Source organism: Achroia grisella, unplaced genomic scaffold (assembly GCF_030625045.1).
Source record: "Achroia grisella isolate CSIRO2021 unplaced genomic scaffold, CSIRO_AGI_Agris_v1 utg874, whole genome shotgun sequence".
NCBI classification, from domain to species: Eukaryota; Metazoa; Arthropoda; class Insecta; order Lepidoptera; family Pyralidae; genus Achroia; species Achroia grisella.
In genome coordinates, this window is record NW_026713051.1 from 2,896,053 (window position 1) to 2,918,587 (window position 22,535).

Here is a 22,535-nt window from a genome sequence, read left to right on the forward strand (position 1 = left end):
ATTCATAAAAGTATTAAGTTAAAACATGTAGAAGTACACAATAACGTTAACAATAACGAAAGTATTGGCACACAACATTAACAATCTTTAATTGTTTGTGATAAATTGAGGAAACAGATGTCGTTTGCACGGTAAGTGGAATTAGATTATAATGTAGTAAGCGCAGCAAATCGGTCAGGTCCCCCACGCGGGCGCAGTCTGCTGAATTTATCCGGCTCCAGGGACCAACGGCGAGAATATGGTATGAGTGACCGAAACCCATACGGTGGCGATGGCGGCACGTCGGTGTGCGCTTCGCTGACGTTCCTCGGTCCGCTAGTCGCTCGCAGCGCTCCAGTAGCGCCGCACCATCACTAGACTTTGAATGTGTTGCGCCTATTGCGTCAACCCAATGTTTCACATACGACAATTCATTAGTTTTCCAAGCAAGAAAACCGAGTGAAATAAATATTCGTATTCCGTAGTTGTTTAGTGAGATTTGGCACAAGTGTTTGGTACGGGGATTTTCATTGGATATCGGTGAGTACTAATCCGTTTATTTAGTTTAGTCGAACTTACAAACCGTTTTGTTTATTGACATTGTTACATGTGATAATGGAATTTTGGCGGAGGGTTCACTTAACTACTAATTGAAATATATAAATAGGTACAGTACATTAGATTATAAGACCTCATCTGAAAATACACAGCTATGAAACATTGAACCAAATAGATGTCAAAAAATATTTATTTAAACAAGTTATAAAAATATTTTATCACTGACTTAATAAATAGAAACTTCTGGCTCCAATATTAAACGCCTATTGTATTTAAAAAAAAACTAGATACTAAACAGGTAGATGCATATCTAGTTAGTTTCCATTTACTCACAAATGAAAAAAAACTAGCAAAATACCTACTACTTTGGGGAAAACAAATTATACCTAGTATACAATGGTATTTAGACAAATTAGAGGTAGGTGAATAACCATGTAAATGACGTTTATGTATGGTGACGTAAGAATTGTCTAGCTCATATGTACCCGTTGAAATGACGAGACCTAGGACATTTTTCAGATTAGCAAATGAAATTTATCTTAACACTGGTAATAGCTTTTGTTTAATTAACTTTGAGATGAAAATTATTATACGTAAATATATATATATATATATATTGTGCTGCATTGTATGGTTCACTGTTCATAAGTCAATATAAACGGATGCATACCTACTCAGTCAACTATTTACTTTAAAATTACTTCAAATATTGAAAAATCATGGTAAGCAAACTGTATGGTAATATACCTACTAAACCTAGAATGTTAAGATTTTCAGTATATTATAATAATTTAAAAGTTATATAAATGTAATAAATAAAAATAATATAATGCAGCTGTTATAAAAGGAGGGTTATGGAAGATCCCTCTATTTGCGACAAAGTGTATTATTTATTAATTTATTCTTCCCAGATGTTTAGTAGCGCAATGTAGTTATTTACAATTTTGTAAAAGTTGAAGAACTTACCTATTGTCAAATAGTTTAAACTAAAGGGTTTATTAGAGGGAATAAGATTCCATGTAAAGGCAAAACAAATTAAAAAATAAACCATTGTACTCATAGAAAGGATGGCAGTTTGTACCTACTGCCAGCTTATAATCCAATATATTTATTATACAGTTGAAAAAAAAATGTTTTAAACAATCAGTTTTTCCATCCATAATTATGCCTCTTCTCAGTTTTTGAGGTAAAATTGACCGACTAAAACTTTATAATTCTGAGTTCATATATGTAATATGTATAATGTTTATAAATATGATGTACTATATACAATAATAATAGGAGGACATAACTGGCAAAGTAAGCACCCAGACTAATACCTGAGTATTTTCTATGTAATCTATTTGCACAAATTTAGCCATGTGTTGACTTTTTATTAATCCCTGTGAGTAGTATTGACTGTCTATATGTTATCTTGGCCATGTTATAATAATTTTACCTCAATTCCCTAAGAACATATAGTACGCGCCATTTCAAAGAAATGCTTTCTATAAATATATTACTTGATTACCAAGCTCACTTACGCCACTCTCTGTGCATGCTGTAATGCTACCAATACCGATATATTCTTAATCAATTTCAATTTACTCAGTACCTACCAGTACCTACTTTGTATTGAGTAAGTTGTTGCAATATTCTACACTTTATAAATGAACCCGTCACCTACCTGTATAGATACAAAAGAGTTAATTTTTTCTTATGAAATATTTGTTGTAGGGCTGCATATACTTACTGTTACTTTATTTGAATATTTCGACGATAATTTGTAGGTATATGTATCATGAATAGTCTTACTACCTAATATTATAAACGCGAAAGTTTGTGAGTATGGATAGATGTTTGTTACTCTTTCACGCCAAAACTACTGAACGGATTTTGATGAAACTTTACAGTAATATAGCTAATACATCATAATAACACTTAGGCTATATTTTAAAAAGATATTATGTAAATTGGCCATATAATAATAATGCAGAGCAGGTTGCGCGGGTCAGCTAGTACTTTAAAATTTAAAAGCAGAGAGTATAATAATAAAACTTGCAATAATATTGGATAAACGTAGGTTAACCTTCGCTACTTTTTATTGTTTGTTATTCAGTATTCGCATCCCTCTTACTTTCTGAGTGGAAAATTGTTACCTGTACAATACAGATAATAGTACAACCATATAGATAATAATAACTATTTGATACATTAATAGCTAATATTATATATAAGCCTTATACGATTCCTTCATGTACATACTATAGTACATATGAGATAATACTTGGCTTGGAAATATTGTAAAATATATAAATGGAGTAATTCTGTTTTCATTGTAAAGGAAAATATCGTTCGGTAACAAATACCTAATGCAAAGAATATATATTCCCTAATTGCCAAAAAATAGCTAACAAAAAAGTCTTTATCAGTATAAATACTGATTGTATGTTTTGGATTTTAGTTGAAATGATTTTGTTTACGTGAAATCCGAAGTACAAGTACAAGTTTCCAATTAATTTTAAATAGTACTAGACATGATTATGGAACAAAAGAATAGACGAGATTTTAAAACAGAAATAAATTTTAAAATATATTTTGCTTGCATTTCAAAAATCACATCGAACGAAATAGTAAAATCAAAGTTTTTGTTACTACGACCCAGGACATAAACTAGGATCCTGATAAGAAAATATTCGGCAATGTAAATGTATCTTTAGTCTGACCTCAGACTCGTGGTATCCTTCGAGCTGGAGTTAGATGTTTAACACTTCGTAATCCCAATTGTTGCTTGGATTACTAAACCCACCGCTACCCTGCCTTCGAATTACATAAGGTAATTTGAAAAAAAGCAAATATACTTATTTATATAAGTTACTCTGTCCAATTGTTATATCCATTATTTCCATTACAACTTGTTAAAGTTTTATTTCAGTTTCGCTTGTTATTCAGTAATAGGTATTCATTATTTTGTGCCGAGCTGTTATTGTATATAACTAGTTATAAAAGAGACTGTTTACACTTCTTTAATGTAATACATTTGAACGTCAACGTCAAAAATTAGCAGATATTATCACTGTACGTGTGTATACATACATGTGTACATACTTATACAATTAGTATGGATTTAAAGAACATTGCATATTCTAATTAGGTAACGTCATAGTGCTACAAAAATACCCGATTGTATTGTTCTTAATATCTACGATAACGAATCGTATTGTTTTACGCTACTTACAATATATATTTACTGTATACATATATATTATATACACACACAACGTATATCCTACATTGACGGCCATGGAGGTCTAGCGGTTGTAGCACATCGCCTTACTTTCGATGGTCGAGGGCTCGATTCCTTGCACGGCACAAATATTTGTATTCGTAAGTATGTCTCTATCGGTCTTTGTGTTTTCTATGTACAATATGTATTTAAGAAAAACCATTATTAAGTTGTAGCTGAGTTGTAATTCAAATCTGATAAGTTTGGATATAAAATCTCAACGAAGACGAATATCTCAAATATGTTATTGTGATAAATGGATTACTTACTACAATCACCAAATACTTTCTTCGTATCTGCTGTGAATGTTTTATCAAGGCATTATATTTTTCTATTTTTGTTTAGCACAGCGCCTTACTTCCGATGGCTGTGGGTTCGATTTCCCGTACGGTACAAACATTTGTATTCAAAAGTATAATAGTTTGTATTGGTCTGGGTGTTTCTCTATAGTTTCGTGTGGGTGTAGTTTAATTTAATTTACTTAACAAAGTAATTTCTTCTACAATTTGCATGTGTTTTTGTTTTAATGCGGTATATATAGCAAACAATAAATTGCAGACGGTGAAATGTTGCAGCTGCTAGGTAGTCTGTATACACGAATGACTTTAGTGTAAACCATTACACTGAGAATACTTTATCTTATCAAATCTTTGATAGAAAGAAGGCCACCAAAAATATTTATTTTAGAGTTATTCTTACAATAACATCTATAAATAACATCTAAAATATCGGTACCATACCTATATAACAGTTTATAAAGATGTTATTAACCTACGCATAAAGGTAAACTGATTTTAATGGATTTTTGGCACAGACGCAATATCTTGGTTATACTATATAGAACACTTATAGCCTAAAAATGTTTTCGAGAGGTAAATAACCAGTAACATACACAATACCGCAGGCATTATAGAAGCATCGAAGTCTAGCAAATCTTAGTTTCGATTTATCACATAAAACACTAAACAAATAATCGCTGTCTTATATTATTATATATATAAATATTGGTGTAATATTAATTTGATCACGCAACTTTGCATTATACTAGGTTATATTTAATTTTAGGCCTACGAACACGCAAAATTTAGGCTAGAGAACTTTTAGCAATTGTAACATAGTAACTAAACTATTTCCAATCACAGTAAAATAGGAGTGGTTGCCAAATTCTATAATAAAATGGAATATCTTGGAATGCATGTACGTAGATGGTGCACTATACATATAATCAAACAAACATACTGAAAATCTAATTTTGCGAGATTGAAATTAATAATATTATGACGCGCATCGTCATTATTAATTGGTATAAACAGTCATCTGGAAATCAATGAATTTAAGTCTGAAAAGATGTTTCCAGTGAGGAACTTTTAGATTTAAATTCATGTTATCATAACCTTATAGATATATCATACATAAACTTAAATAATTCAGGTATATCCTATTTTTCATACGAATTGAGTCCTATTTTTCGTACAAATATATATATATATATATATATATATGTAAAAGCTTTAGGATCCATACTGAAGCATTAAAAATATATTAATATATATTAGTAAGATTATAAGTACCTTTCCACGTGACGCAGCAGTAGTTAATCTGTTATCAAACCATCATAAGTGACATGTCGCTGTGATGATTGACGTGTTAGATTAGGCGATATGATGCTAAGAAAACCCCGATCTCTCATGATATATTCTCTCCGCAGACGATAGTGAATCGCTATCAATATTAGACGACTTTTACTTATATTTCAGTTAAATAATTACAATGCAGTTCTTAAAATATATCGTGCAGTAATTAGTAATAGTGATAACATGGCGAATTTACTCAAAAGGTAAGATTTTACTATAGTAGTTTAAGATCATAGGTATTACAATATTTGCTTTCCGTATAGTTTTATCTTGTTCTTTCAGACGTCATCAAGGTTACTTTTTTATATATTATGCCTTAAGTATGTTCGTTGAAATTATTTATTAAGTTGTAGGATGGCTCGGTTGCTTGACGTTATATGTGTTGTTTTTATGTTAACATCCTTTGACCGTTCGTGAGTTTGTTTGTTTCTGTGAGTCTTAGACAAAACGTGCTAAGAATGTTGTTAAACCTGCGTATGTAGAACTGGATATACGCAATAAGATAAGATGTATGATATGTTCATTATCAAAAAACAGTGTCAAAAGTTACAACACACATATATATACAATACATGTTAAGTGGATTTTGACTTATTTTTCTATTTACATATGAAAATGCTATTTGCGATTGGCTATTGCATAGTAGCACGTATGTAACTAATATATGTACTACTATGCAATTGGTGATAAGGTTTACTCTGACAAAGAAATGTAATAATAATATAACCAAATTCCATACATTTTTCTGTACACTAAGAAGGGGTTAGTGTTGTTGTTATGGTAATTATGACATGTGTAAATAAATTAAATGCAAGTCTGCACAATTGTCCAAGTCTATTTAACTTTTACTTCAAATCCAGTTAGCTTTTTATTTGAATTATCTTTCATTTATTTCGCCAACATCCATGACTGGTTATTGAAAGTTTATTTGCGAAATGTCATCGGATTTATATACGTATATCAAAGCGATATATCGTAATGAGATGGAAAGTGAAAACAATTAGGTCTGCAGCTAACACTCAAAACCAGTTTAGTATAAGCTGGTTCAGTATCAGTATTCTTATAATGTCAAAATAAAAAAAAATGTTGAATGTTAAGACTGGTACGTATTAAATACGGTATTCGAAGAAACCTATGGTCATACATTGAAGCATTATGTATCAGTGTTAAATTTAGAGCACACGCCCGCCGATTTCAAATTAATAGTTAAAACTTTCTTTCATTTGAAATTAATCTTTGTTTTTCTTAACATTCGTAAATCATCGATTACATTAGATGCACAGGTATATTCCATGGCATTGTTTCAGTTGACAACTTAATTTTAAACAAAATACCTGCAATTGAACCGGCGCGTAATTGTGAGAGTACCTACCTACAATTTTTTGCATGATGATATGTAATGGTACATCCTCCTACGCCGACGGTATACGCTGGATGGGGGAGTGTACATATATGAGATGAGCATGAAGTCTGGCCAGTAATCATTGTGGACAAATTTACAAGGAATAAATTATAATGTTCATAGTAAATAGGTAGCTAGTCAAATAGCTTTCCTCTGGCGCTCACTCAATTAATTGTGGCGCAAACTCCTCTTTACTAAAAGCAGCGTCTCCTCTAGCACTTTGTGATTATAATACTTCAATGTGAAGATAATTATTTCTGCATTGTGTCATTGCCTCTTTTATAAACCTGTGTTAATAAAAATAATTAATCCGATTGACACTTTCCTCTTCACAGTAACGAGCAGATAAGACGTTGGATATTCAATTTAATTAGTAATTAGATTAAAATTTAATTAAACGCAACATTTACACATTAAATTAATAATCGCAACGTTTCCCAACGTTGAAGTATTTCTGAATATATTTTATTTATTTATGTTTTATAATATTATTTCGAAATGTAAATGCAATGTCCTTATTATATATATAAAACAATAGTCCAGTGGCAGTAATATTTACAGTATTACCTAATTTAGAATTGCAATTTTTTCGCATAATTTTCCTCAAGGTTTTATGGTAGAGATTGTTTGATTATAATTATCGTCTTTTATAAATATATGGCTAATATATAATAATATAATACACGTATTATTATTAGAGAAATAAATGTAGTACCTTAATCATTCTTTTAAATAAATTATATAAAAACGTTCATTGAATTTTTGGTATTTTTATTAATTAAGAGGGATTGCACAAAACTGAATCTCATAAAATATAGTTAACTAACTGTGCCTGACGGTTTCACCCACGGTTAATGTACAAGAAAATAGATAGTTTTTTATTAACGAATTCACCTGTTATGTCAGTGGGCAATGTATGTGTAATTATTTGATTTCCGCTTTTGCTTTTGATTATTTTTGGTTTTATTCGGCTCTTAGGAATCGCAGATATAATAGCTTACAACCATTGGGCGAATTACTGCAAAATATTCTATTCTACGTCCAAGCAAGTTCAGAAAAACTATTATTATAAATAGCATGGATTATATGAAATCCGTAAATTTCTCCGAAACCGATATTCATATAATTTTTAGTCTATTGCCTAAGAACGTTATATTATCTACTGTGATCTATGTATATCTTTGTATTTTTAATTTTAAGATCGCTAAGGACACATGGGCGTCTGTGCGTGGGACTGATAAACGTATTTAGATGAAACAATACATAAATATAATTCCTCACTACCTACTGCAATTAGTGTTACGCCACTTAAGCATACCACGAATAACTCTAAAACTATAACGTTATAGAGTCGAGTTTTGAGTGTCATCTGTATATGAGGGTACATTGTGGGTGACTGCATAATGAAGGCTAGATAAATGGGTAACTACTAGAATACAATGTCACGGATTTTTCTTTGTAACGACGCGCACGCGCATACTACGCTCGTCCTACAACAATTCTATAACAAGAATACTTGACATTGGATATCGGACTCGTTTTCTCAATTTATAAGATCTCTGGCCACAATTCGGTGAAAGATACATTCGTTAACACTAAAGGTGACAAAACATTTTCATCACTAGGTAGAATTTCCATATTATAATAGTATTTTTAATTAATATACTGTTAACCATAAAAATATTAACATTTGCAGATTTTTTGGAAACATTCCAATTTTAATGGACAAAACAGAGAAACAATAAAAACTTCCTGATTGGTTATAAACCATTTAATATGTCAAAGATATATATCAAATTAAAATGTATTTTAGTACATATTTATATCAGTTATCCGGTACCTCTGCTTTCTTTGGGACTAGATGTTATTTGTCTTCTATTATTATTCTGTACCCGGATAGGCAATATTCCCTCAAAAATAACCTCTTTTAATAAAATATTTTCTGATGTTTTGCGACTTAGAAATTACTATTTGATTATTCATATTATTAAATAACTTATTACATATGCTAGGGTCATAGGGTGCTTACGTAAACATTAGTATGTGTAGGTAGGTACTATTAGATTAACAATATTGGTTACTCGGCTCGCGGGTGAAGTAACTGACTCACACAAATGAATACATAGACATGAATCGGTATTTAGGTTATATTTCACATTTAAATGAGTGATAGTCCTAATCCATTAGCTTTTTAGATTTCCTTTATGGATGATAATGTATGCTGCATCCAACTGCGCGAACGGATTACGCTGGCGTAATAAAATGAGTATGGAGTCAGGTACTGACCTGACCATTTTGGCAAATGGCGTGATGATTTTCAGTGGGAACCGTGTAGAGGTCAAACAACAGCAATGGGGTTATTACACCACTTTACTAATAATCCCCTTCGCTCCAGTTTTTTAGATCATTTCAAAATAAAAAAAAAATATTTCAATGTTTTAGTATATATGAAATACTAGTATTTATATTAATTTAAGAGCTCTTGTCAATGGAGCTCTTACCACTTTCAAAGGTATACCATATATATAAACCATAGGGATTAGGGGTTTGTTCATGTAGACCAGTAACGACAATGTACCATGTCAGTTATAATACCTGCACGCTGTTCCTTCTGGAAACCGTTGTGTTAATTTCCTGGTAAATTTGACAAGGGGTCCATTGGAAAAAGGGGGCTGTTCAAGTATTACGTAAGCAGATTTATCACAATTATTTACCCCCCATCCCCCTTGTCAGCAAAAGCAAGCAAAGCTCTTACCCCCTCCACCCATGCTTACGTAAACATTTCTTAATTAATGTATTGTTTTTTTAGCAAAGACAATGTGAGGGTTGCCATTCGTGTAAAAAAGTAAATTACGACCGATGACGTAATCATCATACAGACTCCCCCACCCCCATGTCATCCAAAATAAGCAAAGAAAAGACCCCTCGCCCCCCTATAGTGCTTACGTAATACTTGAACGGCCCCAAGGTAGCCGTAGGCATCAAGTCGAAAATTCTTCAGAAAAAAATTATGAGTACCTAATTGCAACTTAATTTTAAAAATCATGTCTTATGTAGAGAAGTCTTTGGTTAATGTGGCCAAGATAGTGGCGACGGTACCTCACCATTGCGGAAATTACAGCAATGTATAAAATACTTGCTTTACATAATGTAAAAAAGTTATAAAAGATAATTGTAAAAGCACAATTGGTACAATAAGTAAATACAATAAGGTGGCCTTATTGTTGAAAGCAAACTTTCAAGGCGACCTGAGGGTAACGGATTCGATCGCCGAACCGATTGGTAGGCAAACAAGGAAAACTCAATAAATGACGAAGGAAAATAAAGTTTAATTCTGAATAAAGATTAAATTTATTATTCATTTTAATTACGTTATACTTACAAAGTCCGTTATCCTGACTCACTGATATATCAATGCAAAGTCATTAAAATAACTGACTTGGCATGTTTTCCCATAATTCCTAAGGTAAAGAGATACGATTAGTTCTTTTAACAAACCGTATACAGTACAGTACAATTTGAAAAAGAATCATCGAAACTTCTTTAGGTTTCAGGAACTTATAGCGTACTTGCTGTGCCCGCGATTTCCCCCGCGATAAGTTTATCGCATATGTTATTCTGATACATAAGCTATACTACTGTAAAGTTTCAACAAAATCCGTACAGTCGTTTTTGCGTGAAAGGGTAACAAACATCCATCTATACACAGAAACATTCGTGTTAATAATATTAATAAGATGCATACGCATAGAATAATATAATCTTAAGAACTTACTTTTGTCAGTTATCTGAATAATAGGCATCTGAAAACTTATACAGCCCGTATATAATAGTCAATACCAATCACTGTAACTTTAATCGAATACGCATTACAACCTGACCTTTTTGTTAAATGTAATTAATTAATATAGAAACTTGTTTGTCCGTTTGTGCCTATAGTATTAGTCAGTAGCACATTACGAAAATGGCGAAGCTCCAAGGTAGTTGAGTGTTATTTGGTGAAAACCACTTTAATTCTCGCCCACTAATTCAAATTATTTAAAGTAGAAGACGATATATAATATTACCACCATCCGATGTTATCATCAGCTCTCCATAATAATATATACTACATTGGTTTTTAGGAAAAATAGTACACACCAACTAGTGAAGAAAGAATAAATAAAACAAGATAAAAGAACAAGATCATTTGTATAAAATAATAGACAAGAAAACAGAAACGATTTTTAAAAGGGCCCGTCAACCTTTATAGTCCAGTGGCTTGCTTTACATAGAATGATATATATAAAGTTTCGTGTATATATAAAAATAACTCTACTTTATTTACATAAAGAATTTATGTATTATATTATATACATTTACACATTTTTATACGCCGTTGAATCGGCACTGCGAAGGTCCTGCATGCAAGCAACGGAATAATAAACTGAAATAAATAAGTTTATTTCCGTTATGTAGGTACTCTATTTCTAACCTTGATACACCGTAATAAATAAGGAAATTAATTACAATACTTATATTTTTTTTTCAATTCGCACGAGGGTACTATCTTATAAATTAATTTTTACTTGCCCAGTGTAGGCTCATTATAGCAGCCCAGTACCCTATTGTTTTGGCCTCCAACCAAACACATTCAGAACCTTTGACGATTATTTCCTGATCCAATTGAATATGTCTTTCATTTAGTAATAGAATTTGCATAATTGGTTAAATATGTTATCCAGTATCTGGCGTGAAGATAGAAGATATCTTTTTAAACGAATACCTATAGATAGATGCACAAAAATACAATTATTTAAAATAAAAAAAAAATCAAAATATCTATAAGAATCTGTAATATTCTTATGATATGACAAATCTACCGTAGCTCGTATTCTTTTCAAATATTGTTTACTATAATACAGATTCATTTTTAAATTCAAACTTGGAAGATCACTTTAATATATAAGTAATTATTGTTACAAAATATCAAATTAACATTTGCTTTCTCTAACACAGGCATCATATACTTGTTCTCTGTGACAGTTGTTTCAACCAGCCCGTTGACAAACCTACGATATTATTTATACGATTTACAATATGTACGCTCTTATAGTACTGTTTTAACGTCATATTTTGTAATAGGTACTTAAGTCTAGTATTCTACGAGATGACACGCCAATTATGTGTACTGTCCTGTACCTATTGACGTAGTTAAATGAAGTTGATAGCTTTACTAATAGGTATGATATGGTCTTCAAAACAATGAATTTAACGCTATAGTTGCCTTTACACGTATAATAATACATAATAAAATAAAAATATTTTATTGCTTTATGGTCGTTCAATCTCAATATATTTGATCGGTAGTGTTTTCATATGTACAGGGGTGAAAATTAATAGATAGATATTTATTTTATATGTTATTTACATTTTGAAAGTATTTTCCAACAATTAAAAGGAATTTAAAGCGTTTATAGTTTTGGTATGTAATCATAACGAACGGTTCCCAGATTTCATATTGTAGTACAATGTAAGATATATTATCATATTCTTAATAATGACGACGATATGTTATATATATGTACAACTATGTTAAATTCATATGTTACCTTAGGACAACGGTGTGTTATATGAATGTCTCCATACAAATTACCGAAAAGAACAAAGTCTACAAAATTTGTTTTCATACACCAAAATACAAAGAAATAAATTTATAACGTCGTCTATTTTTAAATTTGTTGAAGTACTTACTGTCGGAATCCAAAGTGGGTGCTATTCAACCACCATATTTTTATCAAAACGGATTTACAAATAGCCAGATGGCGTACCTCGCAGACAGATCTGTAGGTACACACATAGTTAGAGATTAATGATATCACATAGTATTTTTATTGTTTATTCTGTTGCTTATTTAGTTTAATGCAAGGGAAGGTCAGATAATAATGATAACTGCAATTGCCGAACGCAATTCGAATATCAAAAGATAAAAGAAATATGTGAATTTTATGCAAGTACAATTCGATTGAGAAATTTTCAATGTACATACACCGTGCCATTAAAGCTGTTAAAATAAACTATACAAATAACAATTTATTATCTGATATGGGTATAGCTCATAATTCATTTCAGATCTGAAAGAATTGTAGAGGTGAACGAAGTAACGATCTGTTTTTACATATAGACTATAAAAGAAATAAAATTTATTTAGATAGATAAATTGATAGTATTATAGATACTTTATTGGTAACATACAGCGAAGAGAAGGCATACATAATATATTAAAAATACATGTATAGTTACAATAAGGCGAACTCATTGATGAAAGCAATTTTTTAAAAGCAACCTTAAAGTTAAAGAAGGAAACCATCTTCAGATGAAGAAAGCGTGAAACACATTGCTAAACATAGGGATTTAACAGTAAAAGCAATAATATTAGGAATTGATAGGAAATGAGAAATTGAATGAAAAATAATAGTTTTGAAAGAACCATAAAAACATTGTCTCGTAAATGTTGCAATAAATAAATGTTACCTACGCCAATAGGCGTATAGCTTTACTTATTATGTGTAAGAAAGAAAACACACCTCGAACAATAAGAGGAGAATTCTAAAGACAAACAATTACAAGAGGTAACCGTGTCACAAAGTGGTTGCCGCTGAATACAATGGTCGGCCCTTATTGTACACTTGTACAAATTCCAATGACCCTATCTATTTGAGTTTACTATTAGATAGTTTCTTATTGGTACATGTTGGAAGTTTATTTTAACATGTATGTCTATATACTTCCATTTATTACGACTTTATACAAATTTATATGCACGACTGCACTTTATTTTATTTATTTCTGCCGCTGATTAGGTGGTAAGATGTGTTTCGCTTTAAAGGCCAATAAAATTAGCGGGTGACATGACAACTTAGTCCTGATGAATAAGTTAATACGTTGTGAAACTTATTAGATCTGGTACATAATTTATTTTATATACATATTATGATTTAATTTACAGTTTACATTTATAAGTGAACTATATCGCGGATCTAACATAGATCTTATCTATCACTCTGAAATTTGTAGGAAAAGTGATAAAGTTGGATAATCAAGTATCAGATATATATTTTCGAGTAACTTATCTCACTAGTTCATTGCGAACAAATTATTAAATTTAGCAAGCTTTAATTCCATATTTTTGCGGTTTGTTGATTCGCTGTTTTGTAGCTTATACAGACAATCAATTCTGATGAGACTTTTTTTAATTTCAGTGTGATAATCCCTTCGTTTAAGTCCAGTTAATTTAGTAAACAACGTTTCTCTAAATATAACCTTCTATACGTAATAGTACCTTTTACAGGGCATTAAAAATAACAAGGAAACTGTTTACTCATTTAGAGCTGTAATTATCAACAGATAATTAAACAAACACGCCTGAAATTACATCAACGTCTGTTTTAAGAATAAAAAATCAGTACAACACCACATTCAAAAATATTTCAATAACGTATGCCGGATACGTTTCGAACATTTTATACTTGAATATTTTATCGCAATTTAAGTAGGTATTATTAGTATTAAATTTAAAAACTGGAGTAAAGTGTTTACTTTTTCTTCTTTTACTGACATGGAAACATAGTCCTTTGAGCAATATTAGTCATATCTATATATGTACTTAGTCATAGTATTAACACAAATAACTCACACATTTATGTTTCCCTTATAATGGAAATATCTGTAATAATTTAGGTAGGTACGTAATGAAGAGAAAGAAGAGTGAAATATCTAATATATATATTTTGTATATTATACAATAGTATTTAGTTTATTAATTATAGGTTCCCTGAAAATTATAACCTTTATTACTTTGAGATAAACTTAAATACAGTTAAAAACTCTCAATCTTTTTAATATAAGTAATTGTGTTTAAGTATGTAAGTGTATGTTAAGTATTCATCACGTAATTACGTAGTTTTTAAAGAATCATATATAATATTTCGACAAAATTTCTTAAAACATTCATTAAACTGAATCTAAAGTACAAGTTCTTGATTGCAAGAATATCCCTTAATTTATAATAATGTTACCAGTATTTACAAGATAATATTTTATTATCTTGTGCAATAATTTTGTACGTTATACATTAAAACAAAATCGTCATAAATAAACCATGGTGACTATCGACTTTACGAGTATGTTTCGTATTAGAATCTTTATCGATGTTCCAACACTTTCAACCTTAAGTAAGTAATAACGTAGACAACTTAGATGTTTTGTAATCCACATTGAATCTCGTAATGATAAATAGTGGTTCTCTCGACATTTCACTGCCCACTAGATGGTTCATATATGTCGTTATAATTTAACCTGTGCACTGCTCGCTCACTAGAACTGAGATTTGTCTTGAGGCCATACAGTGCATTATAATTAAATACTTAAAGTTCAACATTATGATAATTATAGTGCTTTATAAAGGATATTTTGGATTAATAGAAATGTATCAATCAGAATAGATATTTTTGACAGTATGCTGTACCTACTTATATATGTCAAATATACATTTGTATATAGTTTACTCCGGTGATCATGTTGTTATACGTACCTTAATACTTGTGGAACACAATAACATGATGTACATTTTCAATTAGCTCTGGTTTTAAAATAACAAACTAATCTATATATCTAAATCAAATCGGTATATAACCTCCATATATACCGATTTAACCATCTTTCACTGTTGTTTACAGTTGAACAAATTATTTATATTATATATTTGTCGTGATAATATTAAAGAGAGTATGTACCTATATGTATATTGAGGTGTATGGAATGATATTTAGTTTTATATTTTCCTCTTTTTTGATTTCTACTCATATACCTGTCCCTCTAACGTGACATTACACAGTATATACGTATTCATATATACCTATATTTTATATACATTTATAATAGTTATTTTATTACTTAGTAATAAGTAGGTTAATACATAAGAGAACTAAAAGAAATTCCCTAGATATAGATATTAAACGATTTAATACTTAACTAGTATAATCATTGAATATCTAAGTTAATCTATGATTCATAGACACAGACGAACTAATAGGTAATTTTATCAGAATCAAACCTGTTCCCGCGAAGTGTTGCCCATTGCGAAGTCGTGGCTACAGCCGTTACGTAACTGCCGTCGACCGTTGAAGCAATAGTATTCTCCGTCTATTTTTATCATTATCTATCAATTTGTTGCTGAGCCCCAATAGGAACAAATTGTAACTATCCTCTGGTTTACGGATGCATTCAATCTATTTTAAATATAATGAGGCCGGCTAGTTTGTAACGACTATCGTTCTAGTATTAGAGTTTTAAAGCAAGAAAAAAAAAGGACATGTGTCTGTCCGTCCATTCAATAGTCCATCTGTCACGACTTTATATTTTAAAACTATTAATATAATAATAATAATATTTCAGGACAATTCTTACAGCGCCATCTAGTCCCAAGCAAAGCAGAGATTTGTTTGACTTGATAACTGACAAACATAGGTACATACTTTTTTTTGTAAATACACAATATACAATATAAAAATTACCCAGATTGATATTAACAATCATACTTATGAATATTAATGTTGACGCCGTGCGAGGAATTGAACCCACGACCATCGGAAGGAAATCGGTGTGCTAAACCTATATGTATATATTTTAGCATTACAAATGGAGAAGTTGCAAATATATAAAATATTTATTGTCTGTAGTGGTAATAGCGAATGTTAATTTACACTTGACTCATTTGTTTCAAATATCCTGTAGTAGGTACGTGCTTGTATATAATAATAAAAAAGATACAGAATAACAATATAAAAAAATACTGATAAGTTTCGGAATAGAATGAAAACAAGAGGTCCGGTCACGTCTGCTGAGGACCGATGACCGTTGGTCGAGACGTGACCTTGATTAAAATCCGCTTGTGGCAACTATTCATTAGTAGGTTTACTGTGGATATCATCACAGAGGATTGCATACACACAGAGAAACACTTTCAGCTAGTGCTCATTCTCAAAAGTTCTATTCGCTGCATAGAAACACGTAACTATAGTACGATCAATATTTGGACAGAGGGGAAGGGTAAAAAACAGCGTCAAAAATTAAATACTCTAGAGACAACATGTAGGTATAATAATTATATAATTGCACACCGCTTTACGTCCGATGGTCGCGGATTCGATTGCTCGCACGGCACAAACATTTGTATTCATGAGTCTGGGTCTGGGTGTTTTATATATATAATATGTATGTATTTACGAAAAACAAAATATCTATGTACTTGTATCAGTTTACACATCGCCATCTAGACCCTAATTAAGCTAGCTTAAGCTTGTGACATGGCTAACTAGATAACTGATACAAATACACAGATTTTATTCCTAATTACAACAGAAGACCATCAGATCGATACAAATAATCATACTCATGAATACATATGTTTGTACCGTGCGGAGAAACCGACCCACGACCATCGGACGTAATACGGTGTGCTAGTATAGCTAGACCACCGAGATCGTCATAATTATGTTTATATATATAATTCGAAACCGTATCAAAATCCGTTGCAAGATTAAAATGAAGCTACTATTTAATGTATATTAAGAAACAGAGCAAATATGACAGTGTAAAACTATGATTAAACCGTTTTAATATACATTACACAATTAATACAAGGCAGCTAAACAATAACATAATGGCATTCCTGAGCGGACTAGAATGGTTTTTCAGAATGCAATTACAATTACCTGTTAAATTACATTATAAACAGCGATGTAACTGTTCAGTCGGTGGGTGGTAACAAAAATATTGCGGCCAGGGATGCCAACGATATAAGGAATTTCGTAACAGTTTATTTTTTATTTTCGGACTACTCTATTGCTGTTGGCCGTTGGCTGTTAGCTGGCCTTTACAGCTTCACCGGACGATAGGGGGTGAGTGCAGATGGCACTCCAAACACGAGGAAGGACTTATGGAGCGGCTGAAGACCAACTGCCGCCTAACGGATATGACTTTAGTCTGAGGGCACTGCTAGGGGTTCGAACCTCGGCTCCGGCCGCCGTAATTTCGATCCCCATTTTTTTTTTCGTAAAATTACGAGATTTTTAACTTTTGATAGGCATTGTAATCCGTCGTAGGTACGAGATTTTGACATACGGAAATATGTCTCAATAGGATTTCTATTCTCTTTCCTATAGAAATACTTATACATTATCAGCAAGTAACACTGCATTTCATGCAGGCAGGGCCACAGGTTATAGCTAGTACATTATATGCTACAGTCAATTACGTACGTACTTGTTTAGAGAGCAAAATTGAGTCCATATATTCTTCTTCGTACGAGGCTAAATATTCTAAGATTGGCAACCCTGATTACAGCTTTAAAGATGCCACACGCAAGGTCGCAAGAAACTGGCTGGGTACTTAGCTTTTTATTTCTCGTTTACAGAATAGGTAATCTAGAAACAAATGCTGTGAAATGTTTTATCTGCTTTGCATTTGACGTTTTAGCAAGTAAGATCTTAACTCAATCCATCATCTTCAGTTTATTGCGAGGTAGATTTCTCTAGTTTTTTGAGTCCTATTCGAATTTGTGAAATCTTTGAAAGAATTCACGGTTTAGTAATGTTGTCTTTTATTGTTAATGTAGTGAAAAGCACTTCAACTAGAAACAAAATAAAGGTTTATAGGTACATATATCACAGTAAAGTAATGCAACATTATATTTCGAAAAACGAGAAAATATGAAATATTATAATTTAATTTATTTTACTGGCGATACTAATATGAAATAATACAGCAACTAATGATTTTTTTTAATTTTATAAATTTGTAGATTATGACTACAATCGACATTAAATAAATAAGTGACTAAATTTTAACTGTGTGTGTTTTAATATATATTTTGATATAAAATATGTAATAAGACCGTCCAGGAATGCGCGCAATCAGAAGTTACACCTTGGTTATAAAAATCCAAAGTGCCCTATCAATAACAGACGAATATTTTGGCAGCCTACCAAAGTTGATCGATATTTAATAAAAGCATTAATGAGTTCGCCTCTGTGCATGGTGTTGATTACGGCTCCTGTCCTATATATATATTAAACGCGGAGTATTTTTTTATAGTAATATATATATATATATATATATATATATATATATATATATATATATATATATATATATTAGGTTGTCTGTAAGAAATTACTTATAGCGATAAGACCGCCATATGTTATTACTTTTCTATTTACTGTTTTTTTCTATGTACACAACAAAGAGATCACTATTATTATACCTCGGTGGACTAGCGGTTCAGTACACAGCCTCAATACCTCGCGAGTTCGATTAAACCCAGGATGCAAATATTCAGGAGTATGCCTACTTGTTGTATATCTCCGGGTCTTTTCTAGATACGAGTATATTATGTATTTACAAAAAAAGGTAACAAGAAAATGTATTTAGGTAATTTTATCAGTTGTTAAATACCCATAAGCAATGAGTAATCCAAATATGATTGATTCTGTCTCTGTGTGTATATTATATACAAGGGTATACCTACTATACATATATTGTGATGTCACACGTACATACCACGTAACTAATACTATAGGTGTAGATTAATTTCATAATGGGGCAATATTAGAAATGTGAGCTGTGTACACTTATGCAATGTAGACATTCGGCTTGTCTTTAATAGTTGGCTCAATAATAAACGCCGGTATTACAAGCGACTTAAAACGAAGGATGTTCTCAATTACATTGAGTTTTCAATTGTGTATTATGCAATTTCTTAACCAAATATGCACTGATTTTAATGATTATATTATATTTGCAACACACTTGGTTTTACTCCCGTGTTGTATACCAATTTCGTTAGAATTGTAATTCTATTATTTAAAGTTCAAATAATGTAATGACGTTATTTTATAAAAATTCATGTCTATGTTTTTAATGATTACATTTGCAACAAATGTATTGCAAATATTATAATAAAAAGATAGTCATGAATCTTTTTATTCCTTGTTTATGAATGAATGTCGCTAAAATTAGAATTATGTATTTTTATTTAAAATTATAATAATATAATGTTAATATTATAAAAAGACACATGACTATTACAGTTTTCCTCATTTTATGAGTATTACAAATATAGATAGTTAACTCTTCATGTTCGATTTGGTACCTATTTGTCGTCTCTTAATAAACCAAGTACCATAGACTACTTAGCTCAGTATTTTATTTGAATGAAATATGGTAGATAAATGTACCGTGTCTACTGTCTATGACTACTCTTTACCAATTTTCAATTGATTCAATTCAATAAGGTTCTCAGAGGAATGACACATATGTAAATATATCAGATATTTTTTGTAGCACTATTTGCAAATAAATTTATTTTTAACTACCAGAATAAGTTTTATATTAAACAACAATTTGAATAAATCATACGCAGAAGTGAAAAACTTGAGTAAAATTATTTCCCTATAGTCGACTTGTAAAGGGAAAACTTAGTCGCATTATTTTTATTAGTGTAGTACATCTATGCTAATCATAATCATAATTATTCCAAGTATCTTAAAAAATAACAGTTTACATAATTAGTTTGATATGAATCTTTTACGCAGAAACCATTGCACTATATACAGCCCTGTTTATGGAAAACGCGCATCCGTAACACGAGGTACCTACATAATAACGTAATCGTCCACATTAACTCGACCTGGACACAGTATGTCCACTTTACGCTAAATGGATCAGGTACAGTTGGTCATGCTGTTAGAGGGAAATCGACTACGAGGATCGGGCAACGAATGACAATCGATTTTTACGCGACGAAAGTGTTGCAGATTGATGCCTCCATGATTCGGATACTTTCACTAAGTGCCAGTGACCGCAGTGACGTCACGTCGATGTCACCCCAAAGAGTTGTAATCGATTGAATCGAACCCAATCGATACTATAATGACAGTTGCCAGAAGTTCAGTTCCCAACTGTTACACTAACGTGATAATATTTCTAGACCTGAGGTCTAGAAACACAATTAATTTTCCCATTAGCATACGAAAGGTTATAACTGCTGTTTATGTAATGAATTTTATTATTTTATTTAAATTCAACTTATAAAATTATAAATATATATTATCAGGTATAGGTATAGGTATAGGTATATTATCTTATAGGGCAATCTTTATTTTCTTTTAGAATATACGAGATATTCTAAAAGAAAATAAAGATTAATTTCCTCCTCATTAAAAAGATAACTGACCCATAAGCATTTAGAGATGCTATCTGATCATGACATCAAAGTATCGCGATGATTTATTAGTTAATTATTATCATCACCACAATTTTTTGTTTTATTATTAGAAATTAACTACTAGGTATTAATTGACGAAAACGATAAATATTTTAAATATATATTTTTAAAATCACTAGTATCCTGACGACTTAGGCATAATGCCGATTAGTCAGGGAGAGAAACACCTCAATGCCTACAATATTCACAATTATCTATCTCTTATTTGTTTTTATAATAATATCAACACTTTCGCTCCAAAACTCCCGCTGCCTCCGTTCAATCGTCCGTCATCCACTTGTCAATGTCACATAGATTACTTTGGCTCTGGCCTCTGACGTTCCGTTTCAGGTTACATGATTATTGACTTTACCATTTTTAATTAATGGTGCGTCACACGATAGTTAACAGTCGGCCATCCTGCAATAGTGTCTGGCCCAGACACATAGGTAACTGATGAGCGTAGTCATGCTTATCAAAGGATATAGTGTCTACAGGATCATATAACAAATACTTAACTAAATAAACTAAAGATACACATTACTTTCATAACATTGACTATCTTAGTATAATGTCAAAGGTTTACAATCTAAAATCAATACTAACAGAGCTAAGTTTCGGCATGCATTCAGAATGCACAAAATATAACATAACATATATTAATTTACATAATCCAAATCACCCAAAAACATGAACAACCTTTTAGAGTAACAAACAATTATTTGGCGGTGATTGACTTCTATGAGTCAGACTGTAACATATCACCATCACAATGTAAGTTTCCGATCTTATGAACATTGCATTTTTTTTTATACCTCCAAAATAGAACTTGACATTTCTCATCATGAATATTTTAACGGATAAATTTAACATATCACATTACAAAAGGTAAAACTTAATTACCTACATATATAGAGAAAAAAATATAAAGAGAAAGTATTATTCTCGTGACATAAAATTAGAACAAAATCGCTGCCTGCCTTCACCTCACCAATAGAAAATAACAGGTCAATATTATTCAAGTGGTTCTAATACCCTCAATACTACTACTACTATTTTACTTCGACGATACTCTTGATTTACCAGAGAATTATTTTAATATAACATAATTCATTGAATTTCAGTTATGATTTACTTAACAATACCATCAGCTCACTGGTCAAGTAATCTATTGCACCCTTTGAACCCTGTACATTTAGGGAACTATAAATGATTGTAGATACTGATCTCAATTTTCTTTACAACACCAGTTTAACATAAACCAAAACCCACTGTTCCAGATTAATGTGAAATAGAAATAATCTTTATTCAAACAAACTTAATATAAGCACTTTTGAGTAGTCAAGATTTTTGAATCTATCGCTTATTCGGAACGCAGATTCATCACAAGAA

At 31.1% G+C, this 22,535-nt stretch overlaps 1 protein-coding gene across 2 annotated transcripts in view; it reads left to right on the forward strand.

Moving 5' to 3' along the window:
* The first annotated feature begins 272 nt into the window (after nt 1–272).
* LOC131852996 (nostrin) overlaps nt 273–22,535 on the forward strand; it is a 70,168-nt gene continuing 47,905 nt past the window's right edge. For both annotated transcript variants that reach the window (XM_059203779.1, XM_059203780.1), the window contains exon 1: nt 273–519. The gene's annotated coding sequence lies outside the window, so the exon portion shown is untranslated. The remainder of the gene's footprint in view (nt 520–22,535) is intronic.